Raw genomic sequence first — 7046 nt, forward strand, 5'->3', positions numbered from 1 at the left:
GGCTTTTATTCACATATAAACATTTGTCAGCTCACTCATCAGTTGTGGTAAACGGAAGCTCAAGCAGGTTCACTTGCCGTGTGAGAACCAGTGGTGGAAAGAGTACTGAAAAAACATACTCAAGTAAAAGTACCATTACATTCCCAAAAATTTAGTGTGAGTGGAGTAAAAAGTAGTTGTCCAAAAAACTACTTGAGTAAGAGTAAAAAAGTAGCTTATTTAAAAGTACTCATGAGTAGTGAGTAGTGAGTACTGAGCTGCGGATTCTACCCCCTTATAATAAACACTATGCACTACAATTAATAAAGTAAAAAAAAAACATTGTACATACCGTAATTCACATTATCTTTTGTTCTTTGTCAGAAAGATTGGAGAATATATCAACCATCTTTTTAAAATGCATCAAAACAGTACACTCATCACCATTTAAATCATATTGTTTGAAAAAAAAAAAGATCAGCATCACACATCATGAGATGAGTTAAATAGAGAGATAAAAAACGACCCAATTTCTCTCCAAAACGGTACCAGTTTTTGTGTTTTGATAAAGAAATGAGAATCACTAATATTATCAGTTCACCTCACCTGATTCACTGAAAAAGGCTATTACACTGTAATTCCATGCGATTAAATATGTTACAATTTAAACGTAAATGCACATTGTTCTAGAAGTGTGGCATCATCCCTTACATTTTACACAGCTACATTTACTCAAATTGTAATGCTGATAATATAATTTGTAAGGACAATTTTGCATTAAATCGGGAAGTATATCAGGGGAAACTTTTACAAAAGAAACGCACACAAACAAATGCATATCTCTTTGTAGTCTCCGCGAAGCTGTTTTATCACTAGCATCCACAACAACAACAGCAAATGTTGAACTTGAAAATTTTTGTTGTACACATGCTAAATGAAGGCGGATTGTATGAAATGGATCAATCAAAAAACGTTGTTTATTAACGAGCTGTAGTCACGCACTGACAGAAATGCAGTTCGAGTTAACGCCATGTTTCATAAGGTGCACTGTATACTGAGTCTGTGATTATACAGAAGGTGTTTTTCTACAGTTTTAGAGTGTCCCCAACACACCTTCACAGCGCGGAGCCACGCGCCGCGCGCTACGCGCAACAAGCTGCCGACTTCTCCAAGTGACTCACTGCATGTCGAGTGCGAGGGAGAGATGTAACGAGTAACGACCACAAACAGAAGGAAAGTACCGGAGTAAAAGTACCGATAAATCACTTAAAATGTACTCAAGTAAAAGTATTTTAACATTTTACAAAGTACAAACATTTTAAACTACTCAAAAAAGTAAAATTTCTGAAAAAAACTACAATTTGACAATAATTACAGTGACATGAGTATTTGTAATTCGTTACTTCACACCACTGGTGAGAACCAATGAGGTTCATTCTCGTGTTACGCAGCACGTTTGAGCTTAAGCAAGAACCAATGAGGTTCATTCTCGTGTTACGCAGCACGTTTGAGCTTCCTCAAGAACCAATGAGGTTCATTCTCGTGTTACGCAGCACGTTTGAGCTTCCTCAAGAACCAATGAGGTTCATTCTCGTGTTACGCAGCACGTTTGAGCTTCCGCAAGAACCAATGAGGTTCATTCTCGTGTTACACAGCACGTTTGAGCTTCAGCAAGAACCAATGAGGTTCATTCTCGTGTTACGCAGCACGTTTGAGCTTCCTCAAGAACCAATGAGGTTCATTCTCGTGTGTTACGCAGCACGTTTGAGCTTCCGCAAGAACCAATGAGGTTCATTCTCGTGTTACGCAGCACGTTTGAGCTTCCGCAAGAACCAATGAGGTTCATTCTCGTGTGTTACGCAGCACGTTTGAGCTTCCGCAAGAACCAATGAGGTTCATTCTCGTGTTACGCAGCACGTTTGAGCTTCCGCAAGAACCAATGAGGTTCATTCTCGTGTTACGCAGCACGTTTGAGCTTCCACAAGAACCAATGAGGTTCATTCTCGTGTTACGCAGCACGTTTGAGCTTCCGCAAGAACCAATGAGGTTCATTCTCGTGTGTTACGCAGCACGTTTGAGCTTCCGCAAGAACCAATGAGGTTCATTCTCGTGTGTTACACAGCACGTTTGAGCTTCCGCAAGAACCAATGAGGTTCATTCTCGTGTTACGCAGCACGTTTGAGCTTCCGCAAGAACCAATGAGGTTCATTCTCGTGTTACGCAGCACGTTTGAGCTTCAGCAAGAACCAATGAGGTTCATTCTCGTGTTACGCAGCACGTTTGAGCTTCCACAAGAACCAATGAGGTTCATTCTCGTGTTACGCAGCACGTTTGAGCTTCCTCAAGAACCAATGAGGTTCATTCTCGTGTTACGCAGCACGTTTGAGCTTCAGCAAGAACCAATGAGGTTCATTCTCGTGTTACGCAGCACGTTTGAGCTTCCGCAAGAACCAATGAGGTTCATTCTCGTGTTACGCAGCACGTTTGAGCTTCCTCAAGAACCAATGAGGTTCATTCTCGTGTTACGCAGCACGTTTGAGCTTCCGCAAGAACCAATGAGGTTCATTCTCGTGTTACGCAGCACGTTTGAGCTTCAGCAAGAACCAATGAGGTTCATTCTCGTGTTACGCAGCACGTTTGAGCTTCCTCAAGAACCAATGAGGTTCATTCTCGTGTGTTACGCAGCACGTTTGAGCTTCCGCAAGAACCAATGAGGTTCATTCTCGTGTGTTACGCAGCACGTTTGAGCTTCCGCAAGAACCAATGAGGTTCATTCTCGTGTTACGCAGCACGTTTGAGCTTCCGCAAGAACCAATGAGGTTCATTCTCGTGTTACGCAGCACGTTTGAGCTTCAGCAAGAACCAATGAGGTTCATTCTCGTGTGTTACGCAGCACGTTTGAGCTTCAGCAAGAACCAATGAGGTTCATTCTCGTGTTACGCAGCACGTTTGAGCTTCCACAAGAACCAATGAGGTTCATTCTCGTGTTACGCAGCACGTTTGAGCTTCCACAAGAACCAATGAGGTTCATTCTCGTGTGTTACGCAGCACGTTTGAGCTTCCGCAAGAACCAATGAGGTTCATTCTCGTGTGTTACGCAGCACGTTTGAGCTTCCGCAAGAACCAATGAGGTTCATTCTCGTGTTACGCAGCACGTTTGAGCTTCCGCAAGAACCAATGAGGTTCATTCTCGTGTTACGCAGCACGTTTGAGCTTCCGCAAGAACCAATGAGGTTCATTCTCGTGTTACGCAGCACGTTTGAGCTTCAGCAAGAACCAATGAGGTTCATTCTCGTGTTACGCAGCACGTTTGAGCTTCCACAAGAACCAATGAGGTTCATTCTCGTGTTACGCAGCACGTTTGAGCTTCCTCAAGAACCAATGAGGTTCATTCTCGTGTTACGCAGCACGTTTGAGCTTCAGCAAGAACCAATGAGGTTCATTCTCGTGTGTTACGCAGCACGTTTGAGCTTCCACAAGAACCAATGAGGTTCATTCTCGTGTTACGCAGCACGTTTGAGCTTCCACAAGAACCAATGAGGTTCATTCTCGTGTTACGCAGCACGTTTGAGCTTCCTCAAGAACCAATGAGGTTCATTCTCGTGTTACGCAGCACGTTTGAGCTTCCTCAAGAACCAATGAGGTTCATTCTCGTGTGTTACGCAGCACGTTTGAGCTTCCGCAAGAACCAATGAGGTTCATTCTCGTGTTACGCAGCACGTTTGAGCTTCCGCAAGAACCAATGAGGTTCATTCTCGTGTTACGCAGCACGTTTGAGCTTCCGCAAGAACCAATGAGGTTCATTCTCGTGTTACGCAGCACGTTTGAGCTTCCGCAAGAACCAATGAGGTTCATTCTCGTGTTACGCAGCACGTTTGAGCTTCCGCAAGAACCAATGAGGTTCATTCTCGTGTGTTACGCAGCACGTTTGAGCTTCCGCAAGAACCAATGAGGTTCATTCTCGTGTTACGCAGCACGTTTGAGCTTCCGCAAGAACCAATGAGGTTCATTCTCGTGTTACGCAGCACGTTTGAGCTTCAGCAAGAACCAATGAGGTTCATTCTCGTGTTACGCAGCACGTTTGAGCTTCCACAAGAACCAATGAGGTTCATTCTCGTGTTACGCAGCACGTTTGAGCTTCCTCAAGAACCAATGAGGTTCATTCTCGTGTTACGCAGCACGTTTGAGCTTCCGCAAGAACCAATGAGGTTCATTCTCGTGTTACGCAGCACGTTTGAGCTTCAGCAAGAACCAATGAGGTTCATTCTCGTGTGTTACGCAGCACGTTTGAGCTTCTGCAAGAACCAATGAGGCTCAGTCTCGTGTTACGCAGCACGTTTGAGCTTCCGCAAGAACCAATGAGGTTCATTCTCGTGTTACACAGCACGTTTGAGCTTCCGCAAGAACCAATGAGGTTCATTCTCGTGTTACGCAACACGTTTGAGCTTCCGCAAGAACCAATGAGGTTCATTCTCGTGTTACGCAACACGTTTGAGCTTCCGCAAGAACCAATGAGGTTCATTCTCGTGTTACGCAGCACGTTTGTACTTCTGCAAGAGGTTTGTTCTCGTGCATCAAACAGGTTCAGTTGAGCTTCTGCTTTTGTTCGCTGATCAATGTTTATATATGTGAATAAAAAATGTAACCTAAATTAAAATCTGTTCATCATGTAAAGCAATCGAGTCTCTTCAGAAAATTTTAACTAAACAGCTCAATTCATATCAGTTTAACAATCTGTTTATGAACTTTTTGACAGTTGTGTAGCTGTAAATAGAGGGACAGAAAGCTCTCAGATTTCATCAAAAAGATCTTCATTTGTGTTCAGCAGAAGAAAGAAATTCATACATGTTTGGAAAAACTTAGAGTAAATGATGACAGAATTTTCATTTTTGGGTGACCTAACCCTTTAAACTGACATTAAAATGCTAACTTAAAATATATAGCCTAAATAAAGGCTAATTAAAAAAAGATGAATAAATGCTAATAGCAAAATAATACTAAAGTAACACTTCTGTATTTAAGAGAAATATGGTGGATATATTATCGGCTCCAGAAACAATTATGAATGAAAATGCTAATAATGAAAATGAAAAAGAAAAACCTAGGTGTGCTAGGAAAACATGTATTTACTAAATAAATATCAGTGACTTTCACAATAATCTTTACTATTTGTATAACTTCTATGGGCTTCGGAAATCACCCTTTAAAAAGCCCCGTATATTTCCATAATGTACCATACATCTTCACACTACAATAACATCAAATGCATTCACTGCATGACATCCATCCTTAAACAAACAAACCCAGTGTGACAAATGACGGACTGGAAGCAAGTCAGCATCAAGACAGTGGAGTGACATTTGACCACTAGGATCCATCCTGATCCAGGACATTATTAGAGCAAAGAATCAGAAGACAGCTTTCTTTGTAAACCTGACTCTCAAAAGTGAGGTCACTCTCTTCCCAGTTGTCTCTGACTATGCACTCACTGAGGTTGTCATTTTCTAAGGTCTGCTATAATTAACAAGACACGATGCTAGGATGTGTTATATTTTCTTAAACAGTAACATAAACTAGGCTAGGGCTGTCTCAAACCCTAATCTGGGTTTTGAAACACAACCTTCCTTTCCAGCACACAGGCCACCGGTCTGAACTCAGCTGGGAATGTGCAGACATCATGGCTGAACGACTAAATACCCCTCACATCTCATCGATGCACACTGCCTGAGCTGCCGCTAAACAACCAAACGACAGAGCGTAGTTTCAAGTGGAATTCTGAATTCATCGCTTCTTCAAACCATAACGCATTCAATAATAATAGTTTACCTTCGTCCAGGGCCAGACCCCAGTTACACCTCCAACATTGGCAAACACTAAAGAGAACTGATGGTACCAAGACCGAACCAACATAATAACAACACGTTTTTTGCCAGAAATGAGACAAATATGACGACGGCACAGCACTACTTTGTGAATTGTATGTGTTTAAGCTTATAATTAGCACAGTTTCGGTCAATTTTGTATATAATTCTTTGAGGACAGCGAAAAGAGTGCACCCCTCCCCTGTCGCACAGATGGTACAGCCCGGCTTCCTGATACCGACTAGGGATGAATTCAGGCTCTGTACATTTAAATACCACACTACATGACTTTTTAAAACTTGTTTAATACGGTGTGTGTATTTTCAATTGATCCAAAGTGACAGTGAAAACATGTATTAACATTTAATAAATGATTTAAGATTTCTTAAACACCATTCAATATATTGGCAAATGTTGGCAAAATAAATGCGTCTAATCTTGAGGATGGCTAAAGACTCAGCAGCTCGGGTTGAGTTAGGCAGGTCATTCCACCAGCTTGGAACAGTCCAGGTAAAGGTCTGTGAAAGAGATGTTGTGCCTCATTGGGATGAACGCAAGCTTCTGGATGGCACGTTGGTCTGAAGTAATGAGTTTAGATATAGGGGCAGGGTGCGAACTACGGGGGAGCTAGGGGGAGCTCGGCTCCCCTTAATAAGACATGGGCTCCCCTGAAAAGGTGATTTGTGAAATTTTGGGGGGTCTCAAAAAATATTGACAATGTGTTATTTTGACGTGCAATTTCAGTTTTGTGTAATGTGATCATCGTGGATTATTATGTGTAAAATAGCAAAAATATCATTCATTCATGCAGGACGGCGATTTAAACCTACCGGTAATTCACTTCAATAAAGATAACTATGCATGCTATTCTTGTCATGAGCATCAAGGTGTGGTGGCGCTGCGGTGCAAATTCCACTCATGTTAACTCACAGATTCGTCTGAAAAAATATAAACGAGGCCATTGAGCTGCGCGCAAAGTCCTTGAAATCCATTCTGTGTTAAGGTAAGGCATGTTACTCCCAAAATGTGTTGTGGCTGGGTTGTTATAGGTCTGCGTGACTCTCGATGTCTTAGGCCTAATTGAACAGAGGAATTATGGTATTCTTCTGTAGCCCGACGAATAATTTAACCGTTGTTCATGTGAACTCAAAGACAGCCTATTTATAGACTATTTGTTGGTGGATGTTTGCTGTTTGACCCATCAAT

At 42.1% G+C, this 7046-nt stretch overlaps 1 protein-coding gene across 2 annotated transcripts in view; it reads right to left on the reverse strand.

Annotated features, from left to right (window-relative positions):
* Nucleotides 1-6073, reverse strand: part of stau2 (staufen double-stranded RNA binding protein 2) — a 120633-nt gene extending 114560 nt beyond the window's left edge. Inside the window, exon 1 of one of the 2 annotated variants that reach the window (XM_084398630.1) lies at nucleotides 5806-6073. The gene's annotated coding sequence lies outside the window, so the exon portion shown is untranslated. The remainder of the gene's footprint in view (nucleotides 1-5805) is intronic. The other variant, XM_084398631.1, reaches the window with a different exon arrangement.
* Between the last annotated feature and the right edge of the window lie 973 nt (nucleotides 6074-7046).

Source organism: Rutilus rutilus, assembly GCF_951802725.1.
Source record: "Rutilus rutilus genome assembly, chromosome: 24".
In the NCBI taxonomy this organism is placed as follows: Eukaryota; Metazoa; Chordata; class Actinopteri; order Cypriniformes; family Leuciscidae; genus Rutilus; species Rutilus rutilus.